We start from the raw sequence: 14,493 nt of genomic DNA on the forward strand, positions 1-14,493 counted from the left end.
AATTCTGAAGATGTCAAGCTCCATCACCAAGTTGGAAAGTATGCAAGTTCCTGTTAGCAAATAAATTGGATCAAGAACATGTGCCAATGAATCCTGTCACATTAACACAGGGATGGAAAAAATGGTCAAAGACTTGAGGGGAGAAGATAAAAGAAAGGGATTTTTGTAGTGCCTGAGAACTTTGATGAGGAACATTTATCTCAAGCACCTTTCTTGGTTCTCCCTCCAGTTTTCAAATAGACACAAGGACTACTCCCCTTCCCAAACCAGGCTCATTTCTCTTCTGTTCCCATAATATGGAAGAGCAGGCCATCGAGGAGGTTCTCTGCAGCCTTTGTTTCAGTAAGCGAGACATGACAACAACATCTGCATTGCTGTGAAAAGCTAACGGATCACAGGTGCTTGAGGATAATCCTCCTTGCTCAGCTGCAAAATGGTGAAGGGAGAGTCAAGCTAATCATGAGATGCTAAAGCCTCCACAATCTTTGCACATCTCCCTGTGCCTCCCAAGACCTTATTGCACAAGGCCTCTAAAACAGGTTCTGACATTACAAATCTGTCTTGTTTGAAACTAGAGCATGCCTGCAATGCCACTGTTATCTCACAAATCTGCAAGTGCTTTTAGCTGTTGGGCATAACTCTTCCAACCAGTGCATTGCCCCTCTTTATACATGCCCCTCCCCTTTAAAAAATCTGAAAGACTTGCATAACTGCAAGAGTTCAACATTTCATGAGACTGGGGTATCACAGTTCATTACTTATGCCTTTTCCATGTTCACAGTGTCCAACAAGCACTTAAAATATTAATTTAAAAAGATGCATTTTGCAGTTTCCATCCTTTCCTTATTTTGTGTTTTCTGCAAGGCAGAAGTGTAATTTTGATAGAAAAAAATTGTTTAGCAATGCACAAGATGCATGAGCTGAAAGTTTTGACTTGCAAATAGAAAGGAAATGCTTAATTAAGAAGGGGAAATCCCTATGTTATGGTTGAGCCTTCGGGCTCCGGTAATAGAAGAAGGGGTCATAAGACTCCTCGAGAGTCAGACTCTTTCGAGGAGCGTGAAAGAAAACGGCTCCGGGATTTGTTTACAGACCCGACAGATGAGGACTCATTTGAGGGTTTTTCTGAGGGTTTGGAGGAAGAGATGGCCAGCTCGGAGGAGGACGACATGGAATGGACTCGTGTGAGGGAGGATTTGGGTGTTGGGGAAACAGGGAATGAAAGCATGGGAGGTGATTGGCGGGTTGCAGGATCAGACCCATGGACTGGCTGGAGGGATGGAGCGGGATCCACAGCTGGGGATGCTGTGGGGCGTAGTCAAAGGTGCTTAAGCTCTGATGAGGATGATGATGTTGGGGCGTCTGGAATTGGGATGGCAGCTGACAGCGATGATGAGCTTGAACTGGGATAAAATGGGGTTTGGGACCAATGTCTAATTGCGTTGGGCAAGGTAATCTGGACGGACGCTTGGGCTTTTGTTGGGGAACTTCCTGAAGACGGGTGTGATTCGTTACTGGATACGTAAGTTTATCAAGGACACTGGGCATCGACGGCGGGAGGAACTGTGTGGGGTTTTTCTCTGTGCAACTTGTGTTTAATCTCGATAGCTTGGACCTCCGTCGTCTTTTTGACGGGCAATACCTACTCGCACTGGATTGACACTGGACTGACTGACTTCGATTCCGGATTAACCCTTCTGCTGGCTATCGGTGAGACCTTTGGATTTCTTGACGACTACGCTTGGCTATTGACCTCTGGACCGGATTGGGACCCTGCTGACTGCCGTTACCCTGACTGCTGTGCCTGGACCTGGATATCGTTGGCCGCTGAACCTTAAACTGAATCCTGACTACGACCACGCTTCTCGTTCGCTGCAGGAAGGAATAAACAAGCCTGGTTTATTCTCCTGCTGTTTCTGAGTAGCAGAGAGGAATCTGCCACCAGTCTGTTGTTTACATTCTGACTCCTGTTGATCCTCTTTTGTTTGCATTGTTTGCCAGGCTGAAGTAAGCACTTTTGATTTAATCCGGATTATACTTCTGTTTAACCCGGTTTATCCCTTTGAACCGTTTAAGCTCAAACTGAGCTGTTTTTGTTACTTATCACACTGAAGTCAAGTGTTTGCCCTGTTCTTTGTTTCCTATGGGCGTTTTTAGTTCTGTAACCTCAATAAACTGAGTTTTGTTTTACTTGCTGGCGTTCTGTCTCTGACACCCTATCAGTGCCAGGAATTACCTCTGAAGCTGTGCAGTTACATGATAGGAATCAAACAATTTGAAGTTGAGATATATGTCAAGATCCACCATTCACCCACTTCTGCTTTATTATATTGTTCTACTCCTCATTATGAAGACGCTGCATTTGTTCCAGAAATAAGACTCTGACTTGCTATATTAAGGATTAATGGAATAAAGATCCATATACACTGCTCTGGGTTCTTGAAAAATAACGTGCAAGAAAACAAATGATTTAGATTCCAATCTTATACACGTTGTCTACACAGACCGGGGGGGGGGGGGGGCTGAGAGAGAGAGATCTGATAGCAGATGTCACTCAAGAGTCAACAATAAACCAAACAATTGAGAAAAATATGAAGAATATAAGAAAAAGTCAAAGTAAAAATAAGCAAAAGGAGAACCCGAGAACACTTAAAATAAACAAATCTAGTCCAGTGCTTGAAAAAGGGATGAAGATGGAAGGAAAATCATCCCACAAAGAATAGAAAGCGGAAGGACATTTATTATTATCTCTATATCTTTTTTTTTCTCCCCTTTCTTCTTCTCTTTTCTTTCTTTCCTCCCCTCCTCTACTCTACCCTTTGTCCCCTACATCACTATTTCCCTATTATATTATTTTTAATGTATGTACACGTGAGAAAATTTGAATAAAAATCTAATTAAAAAAAGAGTCAACAATAAAGGGGTACTTGAGGAATTCAGTTTTTGTAGAACTTTTATATGAACATATTGAGCCCATTATCTTTCAGAGTTTTGCACTCGTCTGAATGTTGCAGTTCTTTGCTCAAAAACATTACAAGAGACATGTTCATTTAAGAATGAAATATTTCTATAAATATGTACTGAGATAAAATGTATGTTTATATGCATACATTTTGTAACAAAAGATTTAAAAATATGCATTTGATCACATTTCTCAACACAAATGTTACTTTGAAAAAACAAACAAATTCAATGTTAACATGGGAGGAAAACGACAAATGAATGAGCAGAAGTTAAAGTGGCTTCGAGTGCAAATACAATGATCTATTTATTCCTATCATTAATGTCATGGGATAGATAGGTTTATTATTCTCCATCTGCTATTAACATTATTATAATTTTCCACACAACGTTCAGTGAAGCTAACAAAAAAGAAAACAATGACAAATTACAAAAATACAAAAGGAATAAAGCACATAAAAAAGAAAACTGCAGCATTAAAACCAAAAAGTAGCAATCGTAAAATATAACAACAGCAATCATGAAAACATAGTTAAAAGTGGCAGTCGGGAAAAAATAAATCTTTGGAACAACAGCATAGTTAAATGTTATAAGCTTCTTGAAATAAGAACATTTCCAGTTGAATTTAATAGCAAAGAGAGAATGTACCTGGCAGAGCAGCTCCACTGGGATGAGAGGGCATTGCATGGATTAGGGGCCTCATTCTGAAGAAGGTCTTGTCTTATGTACCCACCAATATTCAACATATTCAATGAATAATCAATTACTTAATTTAGCATAAAGGCTGAAAAACTTTCCCTAGATGATCTGAACCAATTATGGCAATATAGAACTGTGTTCGAAGCCTAAAAAATGTGTATTTGTCTTGGGCAGTAACTCCCTAAACCACCCATAGGCTGGCGTTCTGAAATTAGTAGTTCAAAAATTTCCTAGTCTCTGACCATGGTGTCTTCATTATGCAGCTGTCCTAATTTTGAAAGGTGCTACAATTTTTGTGAAAGGTTCTTGACCAAAACAATTCCTCATAACTAAATGAGACCCAACTAAAAGTCTATGGGCTTGGCTACACTAGATTCACTTTGAATTGCAAGTTGGCCATCCTCACAGTGCACAGTGACTTCTGTTGAGTATCACAGGGTGTGATTACTATCCAAGTTTTTGATAGTAGCTACGGAACTAATGCAAAAGACTTTTGGCCTTAGGAGAAATGTTACAGGCTCCAAATATTTTTTTTCTAATATGGAGAGCTTACTATATCTTATTATGTGCACTCAAACAATTTCTAACCTATGCCAAACATATCACAGGATTTTCTTGGTGAGATTAGTTCAGGAGGAGGGAATTGTGTTGCCTTTCTCTGAGGCTGAGAGAATATGATTTGCACAAGATCACCTAATAGGTTTTAATGAAATCCTGATCTCTAAAGTTGTAGTCCAACATTCAACCCACTATACCACATGTGTTTTTATTTCAAAGTATACAATGTCCCTTTTCCAACAGGAAAAGAGAACATATTCTCAGCACAGTTGCCATGCTCCAGAAGATACTTTGCCTCACCTGGCATCACAGGAAGGATCATGTCAGTTTTATTCATGCCACTCACTCCTTTAGGGCCCTGGAGGCATACACAGGCAGGTCATTAAAGTTAACTTAAGAGCTCCTTTTCAACCCTGATATCTCTTTTAAAATCAGTTCATTGAAAGGCGGTAACATTCTTCTACCAAGCTCTGGATCACTTGCCTGGCTTGTGAAGGCATAATATGAATACACCTTGGAAATGGAGTAACGGTCTTTGTGGTGATTGCTGATGTGTGATAACTGCCCAATGAATTATTCATGAAGGATCTGTACCAGTTTCTGCATTCTAAATATACCATCAGGTCTACAGAAGTCATTGGCCGGTGACCCAGAATACAGTAACTCCAAAAATGTACAATATGATTCAGAGCATAGTAAGAAATATGTGCCTGACAAGGGACTGGATAGTCATTATTTTGGGTCCTTGGAGTCAGCTTAACTTAGAATGAAATACTTTCTAAGAAAAACAGACATCTTAAAATTGGAGGTAAGGGTTTGTTTTAAAATACTGTTTTCAGTATTGTGAAATTAAATCTATGGAAGTCACTACCATGAGCATTTTAAATATATGTAATGTTCACAGTCCTGGTTATGACCTTTAAAACCCTTCATAGTACAGACTGAGATACTCTGAAAGGCCACACCTATCTATCTAAGCATTTAGGATTCCCATGGGAGGACTTTCTTTCAGTCCCATCACCTTCACTGTACAGTAAATTATAACATGGGTAAGGATCTTATGGATGGCTGTTCCCAGATTGTGGAACCTCTTGCCCTCCTTCCACTAGCAGGGTTTTTTTTTTCATGTCAGGAGTGACTTGAGAAACTGCAAGTCACTTCTGGTGTGAGAGAATTGGCCGTCTGCAAAAGTGTTGCCCAGGGGACGCTCGAATGTTTTGATTTTTTACTGTTCTTGTGGGAGGCTTCTCTCATGTCCTCGCTGGAGCTAATAGAGGTAGCTTATCCACGCTCTCCCCGGGCTGGATTTGAACCGGCAAGCTTAAGGTCAGCAATCCAACCTTCAAGTCATCAGTCCTGCTGGCACAAGAGTTTAATCCACTGTGCCACCGGTGGCTTCTACTAGCAGGTAATCATGTTGCAAGCCAACATGGATAGTATTTGGAAGAAAGATGGAATATCAAACACAAACATACATGCAAACCACTTGAAAATAAGCAAGCTTCCAAAATAAGCCTTCTCCTAGTTTATTATACTATTGAGCTGGGCCTAATCCAAATACTGTATATACTCTAGTATAAGCCTAGTTTTTCAGCTCTTTTTTAGGGCTGAAAAAGCTCCCTTCGGTTTATACTCGAGTGAGGGTCCTAGCAGGCTTCTATTCAGGTCGTCTTTTATTAAAGTCTTATTATCTTAAATTACAGTTTTATATAAATATTCAAAAACATTTAACCTACTGATGCCTCAAATAATGCAATTTTATTAATATCTATTTTATTTTTGAATTTGACCTGTAGCTGCTGCATTTCCCACCCTCGTCTTATACTCGAGTCAATAGGTTTTCCCAGTTTTTGTGGTAAAATTAGGTGCCTCAGCTTATATTTGGGTTGGCTTATACTCGAGTATATATGGTAATCCGACTTTAGAATCAGTCTTCTCTACATCAGTCTTCTCTACATCTTTAGCTAAATGGGGAAATGTGCTTTTAGAAAGATTTGTATAATCAGGGGTGGGTCTACATAGATAACATGAACTGCTGTCAGGCCAAGTGTCACTTATCCTATATATAGGTATTTCATTCTGCCTAAGTGTAGTACTATCCATTTCTCCCTGTTGAAAAGCATTATGTTAGTTTTGGCCCAGCTCTCTAACCTCTTAAGGTCATTTTGGATTATCTTAATGTCATTTTGGAATTTTCTCCTATCTTCTGTTGTATTAGCTACCCTTCCTAATTTGGTATCATCTGCAAATTTGATGAATATGCTCTCTTTTTCATTATCCAAACCATCAATAAAGTTGTTAAATAATACTGGGCCCAGGACAGAACCCCATGGCACCCCTCTGGGCACTTCTCTCCAGGATGAAGAAAAGCCTTGGTAAAACACCCTTTGAGTTCTGTTGGTCAACCAATTACCAATACATCAAACAATACCATTGTCTAGTCAACATTTTGCTTATTCGCAAGAATATCATGGGGGAACTTGTCAAAGTTCTTATGGAAATCAAAATATGCACAGTATTCCTTTCAACTACCAAGACTGTAAGGGCTCTTACAGACATTATTAAATCCCAAGACGAATGGACCCAGTTTAATAATGTCTGGAAGAATCCTTACAGTCTTGGTATGAGTTGAAAGGAATGCTGTGCATGTAGTATATATTGATTTCAGTAAGTCTTTTGATAAGTTCCAACATGATATTCTGGGATATTATATCCCAGAATATAATATTATATCCCAGTTCTTCATGGGATTCAGTCTCCACTTCAAAACTCAGGCTTTTTCTGGGCAGGGGGTGGCTTCATGCCACCCCTCCCCTCAGTTAGCCTATAAACTTACCTGCATGCTTAGGCTCCTCCATTGAAAGCTCCTGACACAATAGCTTGGCGGGTATTTCCCTCCTCCCACTCCCAACCTCCCAATGTGTCATTTTAACATGCCAGGAGCTCTCAACAGAGGGGCCTGACCATGCAGTCAGACCCCTTGGGTAAGTTTAGAAACTAAATGGGGGACTGGGAGGGGAGAGTGGAACACTATCCCTCTTATTCAGGCTCCAGGAGTTGATCCCTGGGATTGCAAAATATCTGGATTCAACATTATGTTTCAGATCTTTCCAGGTGTTTAATTAATTCAGAGTAAACTGGGAAATCACTGTTTACTTCAGATTAATTCAGGTTTACCTGGAGCATCATTTGGATGCCTCAAGTAAACATGAAACAGATGATGGATTATCGGCCTGTCTGGAAGGGCCCTTACTCTCTATATATCATTGGTTTGCTATGATTTGTTTTTGAAAAACTTATGTTAACTTTTAGCGATGACTTCATTCCTTTCTAAGTGCCTGCAGACTGACTGCTTAATTATCTGCTTTAAAATCTTTCTTAGCATTGATGTTGAGCTAACTTGGCAGCCATTGTTTAGGTTCTCTTCCTCCCCCTTTTTTCTAAAATGAGACATTTGTGTTCCTCAAGACTGCTGGGACTTCTTCTGGTTTCCAGGAATTCTCAAAGATCATTGCCAGTAGTTCTGAAGTTACTTCTGCTAGTTCTTTTAATCCCCTTTGATATAATTAATTTCATCATGGAGATTTTAATAAATTTACTGTAATCAAATATTTCTGTACTTTATCTATTATTTGCTTCATTTCCCCTACTGCATCAACTGCCCCATTATTTCCAGGTTGAACTCTATTAACTTTTTGGGAGAAGATTGAGATAAAGAAGGCTTTTGAGTAGTTCTGCCTTTTTCTGACCCCTGATGGCACTTTACCACCATCTCTACACAGAAGAACATTTCCTTGGTCTTCCTTTTGCTACAAACATAACCAAAAATCACTTTTTGAAAACCTCTCTTGCAAGCACAAGCTTATAATGCACTTTGGCTTTTATGGCTTTCTTCCTACATGCCCTGGCTATTCTTTTGTAATTTCTCCCCTTTTCCATTTCTTGTACATGTCTTTTTTAAAATCTGAGCTGAATCGAAAGTTCTTTAGATATCCATTCTGGTTTCTTTAGACATCTCCTATTTTTCCTCCTCAGTGGAACTGTTTGAAATTGTTCCTCCAATAACTCACTTTTTAAAAACTCCCATCAAACATGAACTCCTTTCTCTTTTAGTATTATTGAACGTAGGGTGACACTCACCTTTCACCTGCATTTATTAAATTTAGTTTGCTTAAGTTTAGAATGTATGACGGACTACGTTTGACTTCCACTTTCTGTTGTATAGCAAACTTTAGAAGAACATGGCCACTCCCATCTAAGAAACTCTTCACTTCCACTACATTAACCAGGTCAAGCAGGTTGAATTGTCAAATAACCTTTACTGTTAAGAAGATCCTTCTAATGTTCAATGAAAATCTACCCTGCTGTAACTTAAATCCATTAGACCTGCTCCTACCCTTTAGGGCAGCTGGGAACAAACCTTCACCATTCTCTCTTTCATAGCCCTTTGGATATTTAAAGAGCACAAACTTGTCATTCCTCAGTCTTCTCTTCAACCATCATAACATGCTGAACTCCCTCAATCGTTTTTCCTTTGTTCTCCATACCTCTTCTCGTCTTTGTTGCCCTTCTCTGAACCTCTTCCATCTGGTCTATATTCTTCCTAAAATGAGGTGACTAGAACTGTCACTGTGACGCTATTTGTTTGACACCATATCCCTTTTGAGATAAAAACTGACACCATATACAATAGACTTTGTAGATAACTATACCATTCTTGGTTACTTACATTCTGCAAAGGTTCTTCAGTTATTTTTGATGTCTTAGCACTTCTGATCTACTATTTCTAGTTCAGATGTAAGCTTTCAGTGTTTGTAATGAAACAACTATATGCTATCTCCAAATGTATTTGGCATTTGTAGTTTCTACTTTGAATGTCTGGTCTATTTGATAGGCTGCAATGTTTTCCTATCTGCCTGAGGTTCATTTCCAAGAAATTCCCATCTGGGCAATCACAAAAATATTTACCTTCATCCGGTAAGGATAATTCAGCCTGAACTGGATACTTCCCAGCTTCTGTCAGAGTTCACTTTATAAGCAATTTTGCGACTGTTACCTCAAGTATGAGCATTTTGATTTTTTTATGCAAGCAAAAAGCAGTAATAAGGAAAGAAGGTATAAAATCCAAATAGTCAGCAATCAAATGTCTCTTGCAAATCCAACAGCAAGAACATTCCAGAATAGTCCAAAATCCAAAAGCAACTTGAGTTCATAGGCACAACTTGAATAAGGATAATCAACATGAACATGGAAATTTCCCAGAATACTTGAATTTCAAAACCAAGACAAGAACTAGAAAACCCAGGCCTGAATGTAACTTGAAAGTCATGTTGCCTGAACTGAAGAGCAAAGAGCTCACAGCTACGAATATATAGACATGAAAGCATTACAACTCCTCGGGAACTTTCACTTCCCACAGAAGCATGTTGAGATACGCGTTGACCTACGAAGCTGGCTATCAACTCGAATTTGTAAGCGAGCCTCCTGACTTAGATCAATGTCATCAGATGTGTTCCCATGATAATTTCTCATCAATTCATCTTTGCTAGACTCTTTATTTGGAGAGGGTGATTCCAACTGCTATGAATGGTCTTGAAGGCCTGGAGGCAATTATATTCTCAGGTCCTGTGTCTAAAGCAGTTTCATTTTCTGGCTCTGCATAAGAATTGCCTTCTGCATGAGACTGAATCCCAAAGCCTGCATCAGAATGAATCCCAGGAAAGCCTACAATTCCATCTGACTCAAACTCATCAGAGAACCCATCAGCCTGCTGTGGCTGCTGTTGAGCTACAACAAATTTATTGGAACTCTGGCTGGCTGCTGTTACTGAGGGACAAATCTCTCTCCTATATTGATTGGTACTTTCTGATGCAAGAAGAATTCTGAGAAATGTAGTTTAGGGCAGGGCCTTTTGCATTCTCTGCCATAGGGCTCCTCGCCTTCCCAAACTACATTTTCTAGAGTTATGTGCTTTCTTTCTCAGTGAACTCTGCTCCCTGCTCTCCTTCTCCTAAACGCAAGGGGCCATCAATTTAAAGAGAAAAGGCAGCCTTTTGGTTTGACTTTGCTTCCTTGCACTGAAAATCAAAACTTACTTTGGGAGGCTTCTGAGATTTACAAAATGCAAGCAAAAAAGGATTGGGTAAATTTCAATTCTTAAGTTTTTGGTGCAGGCCATGCCCACATGTTGGATATTGCCTCGTAAGTACAAATTTAACAAATTTGATACAGCTTACGAGGACTAATGAAAATGCACACCTCTATTAGCCACCAGTCTGTACTGCCACAATTTTCTTCTGCCTATTCCAAATTGTCACAGCTCAGTCACTTTATCCTTCTTCTGCTAAAGTGCACCAATGAGTTATATGATCATGCCTATTCTTCTAATAATTGAATTGCAGTCTTTGTCAATCAAAGACTGAAAACATGATTTTCCCACAGTGTTGACGTTAAAGAGGTAGTCTACCATGTGACTTCACCAAGACGATATCTATAAAGATCATCCTCTATTTTCCCCACTTGCTTGATAATCGTTTTTTGGGTATCTTGGTGATCAATAGAAATTTGTATCCAGTTGAAAATTTTACCCAGATATTGATACTCGTGTTAGTGTTGCATGTTATTCAGTTACAAAGATCATAATTCAGGTGCAATTCCACTTAAAACAAGCTCAAAAAAGCTTGCTTTAATTACAGTTGCTTATGTACATGCATGCCAATGTAAGTAGATCAATAGGTACCGCTCCGGCAGATAGGTAACGGCGCTCCATGCAGTCATGCCAGCCACATGACCTTGGAGGTGTCTACGGACAATGCCGGCTCTTCGGCTTAGAAATGGAGATGAGCACCAACCCCCAGAGTCAGACATGACTGGACTTAACGTCAGGGGAAACCTTTACCTATGTACATTCATTATACTGTTTACGCATACAAAAATCCCTAATAGGGTTCTGACCACTGTTTTCTATTTTTCATGGGTGTTGTGAGTATGTGTACTCCCTAGGCTTGGCCTTAGTAGTAATGAACATAACAATGTGCCCAACAACTAATTTAAGTGTTTGTGCATGTGTGCGCATGCGTGTATGAGGGCAGGAGGGAGAGAGAATGAGAGAGAGGGGAAAGAAGGTCATTTTTGGCAAGTATTTAATTTCAATCACATGAAAGGAATTGGTGTGCTTTTAAAAATGAAAGATACCTGAATTTCTGAAGGATCAAAAACTTTATTAATGCAAACTGCTTTCAAGAGATGTAATACTAATTAATGATACAAGTAGAAAGGAAAGCTAATAAAAAGAAGAGCTTGCATAGAAAATGGATGTAGGCACCACATTATTATATTTTATTAACAGCCTTTTGTCCTTCCTAATGTAATTTGCTGGATGATGATATTTTTTAAAAACCTGTTATATAACAACTATCCTGTTTATATTCTGAAGGTATAAACAGAGTTCTGGTTGCTGAAAATGTTCTCTTGTAATCTAAGATTATTTTTTTATTTCTGTGAAGGAAGAACTGTAATGCTTTTCCATTTTGTTACCTGTGCTGCTTGTTCCGTGTTCATAATTATGTCCAAGCTCATCAGCAAGTCCTCATTGTTTAGGAAGAGGCCACAGATCTCAAAATGGTCAGTGGTCACAGACTTGGAGGCTCAAGTAAGAAGTAAGTACAAATGAGCAACAAGGCTGACAGAATGAGTGACCATTTTTGGGCACCTACCAAAGTCCAAGCAGTCAATACTAGGAGCCCTCTGTTTTGCCTGTTTCTGTGCTTTACTTCCATTTCCTCTGTCCCTTCAGCAGATAAACAATAACATGAGTAAAATAACCACAACTTTAATTTCTCAATGGATGGATGTTTTAGGCAATTCAAAGGAGAAACCAAGCAAAGGTTCAAGAGCATCAATTGCATGGAGAAGGGGTTTCCCCCTCAATATTGACGATGTGTCTGTAAAGGAAGCCCAATGAATGCATGTAGGGCCTCCATGTGATTTGGAATAAAGGAATGAATTCAACTCACAGGGTTAGTCTAGACACATGGGAAGGTCTTTCATTTAGGGATAGTCCCTCCTCATATTAAAGCCCCTCCTCAAATTAATGTGGGCATGTCAGCAGTGATGGGATCAATAGAGACAGTTGCATGAATGGAAACACTTGAAACAGTTTGACCGATTCTTGGCTGACTATTTCATAAGGTTAGGTAAAGATTTTCTGCTGATATGAAGTCTAGTCATGTCTGACTCTGGGGGTTGGTGCTCATCTCCATTTCTAAGCCGAAGAGCCGGTGTTGTCCGTAGACACCTCCAAGGTCATGTGGCCGGCATGACTGCATGGAGCGACGTTACCTTCCCGCCGGAGCGCTATCTATTGATCTACTCACATTGGCATGTTTTCGAATTGCTAGGTTAGAAGAAGCTGGGGCTAGCAACAGGAGCTCACCCCATTCTCCAGATTCGAACTGCCGACCTTTCAGTCAGCAAGTTCAGCAGCTCAGTGGTTTAATCCGCTGCACCACCGAGAGCTCCGACTATTTCATAGGATACCATAATATTAAAACAAAGTACTGATTAAGTCTTCTTATGCTTAAATGCAGCATCAGTAAAGACAGTATACAACAGGTTCTCTATTGCAAACTGTTAACTAAGAGCCCTTTACCATAGAATCATAGAGTTGGAAGAGACCTCATGGGCCATCCAGTCCAACCCCCTGCTAAGAAGCAGGAAATCGCATTCAAAGCACCTCCGACAGACGGCCATCCAGCCTCTGCTTAAAAGCCTACAAAGAAGGACCCCCCCCCCCCCACACACACACACACTCTGGGGCAGAGAGTTCCACTGCTGAACAGCTCTTGCAGTGAGGAGGTTCTTCCTAATGTTCAGGTGGAATCTGCTTTCCTGAAGTTTGAAGCCATTGTTCTGCATCCTAGTCTCCAGGGCAGCAGAAAACAAGCTTGCTCCCTCCTCCCTAAGACTTCCCCTCACATAATTATACATGGCTATCATGTCTCCTTTCAGCCTTGGTAGCCATGTATAAATATGTGAGGGGAAGTCATAGGGTAGAGGGAGCAAGCATGAAGTGATTTCAATAATGTAATTACACCAATTTAGGGGATTTTCTTTTTTTTCCGTTTTCAGTAACTTTTATTACAAAAAAGTAGCACAAAATCTACAAACAGACATAAAAAGCAAAAATACAAACCATAAGACAAGATACAAAAACACAAAAGTATAAATCCATTTTCCTAATATAAAAAACAGACTACACTACAACCACTAAGTATTAACTACACAGATCTAAAATGGGTAATCTAAGGGCTTTACTTTCTCTGCCTACTGGTTTTATTCCCTCAATTTTCCACAGCCGTTAAAAATGTCCTTTCCCTATAAAATGCCACTTTTCTAATTCAACAAACCAATAGCGAAGATTTGACCTCATCTTTGCTGAAGAAATATGTCTTTCTTGAAATTGATTAGAGATTTCTCTTTAACTGACATCGTAAGTCTGTCCAGTTCAGCTAGTTCACACATCATTATGAACCAATCTTGCATTGGGATAGTTGATTCTTTCCATCTTTGATTTTGTATTTTTCAACAGATCTTCTTTTAAATTTTTAAAACAAAGAATAACATCTAGAAAGCAATGGGGGCAATCTAATGAAATTGCTTATTCATGTGTGCCTTGCATCACTTAACACATTAATGGTAATAATAGCAGTAGTGGTAAACAACTGCAGTAGTATTTAATTTTATGTATCCATGATTGGCCAACTGCCTCCTCCTTCTGAGGGAGAAATTCAGTGCAGCTAATCCAACACTGATTTATGGCCAGCAGTATCTTTTTAAATCTATTATCTTGGAAGCCTCAGTTCTACTTAACTTCAACAACATTTGTTTCTTATTACTGTTTGCTGCCTTCAGTCCTGTGTTTGGCAGTCATAGCAGTGTTGTCTTTATGTCCTATTCAAGCATATTTCGTATTTCACTTTTGCTGGTATTTTATGTCTAAGTATATTTGTAAACATTTATTAGATGGAATATGAATGAGCCATTGCTTTCAGTGATGTGACATTTACACCTTTTTATAACTTATTAAATATCTTCATAAGAGTGTTGATAAATGTCAAGTCCTGACACCTTGTATTTTGCATATTATTTAAGCTTTCTTTTGTTTGCTTGGTAGAACATTTCTCTTTCAACATGTTTTTGTAGATGAAAGAACTAGACCTCTTTATTTCTTTTTATTTTTAAGGATTTTCAAAGACAATAAAAAAGCAAACAAAA

The 14,493-nt window shown here is 39.2% G+C and overlaps 1 long non-coding RNA gene across 1 annotated transcript; it reads left to right on the top strand.

Annotated features, from left to right (window-relative positions):
* Positions 1-1,026: 1,026 nt before the first annotated feature.
* Positions 1,027-2,190, top strand: LOC134298456 (uncharacterized). Its single transcript, XR_010005555.1, has 2 exons — positions 1,027-1,522; positions 1,609-2,190. It is a non-coding gene; the product is annotated as an uncharacterized LOC134298456 (long non-coding RNA).
* The last annotated feature ends 12,303 nt before the right edge of the window (positions 2,191-14,493 follow it).

Source organism: Anolis carolinensis, chromosome 4, assembly GCF_035594765.1.
Source record: "Anolis carolinensis isolate JA03-04 chromosome 4, rAnoCar3.1.pri, whole genome shotgun sequence".
In the NCBI taxonomy this organism is placed as follows: domain Eukaryota; kingdom Metazoa; phylum Chordata; class Lepidosauria; order Squamata; family Dactyloidae; genus Anolis; species Anolis carolinensis.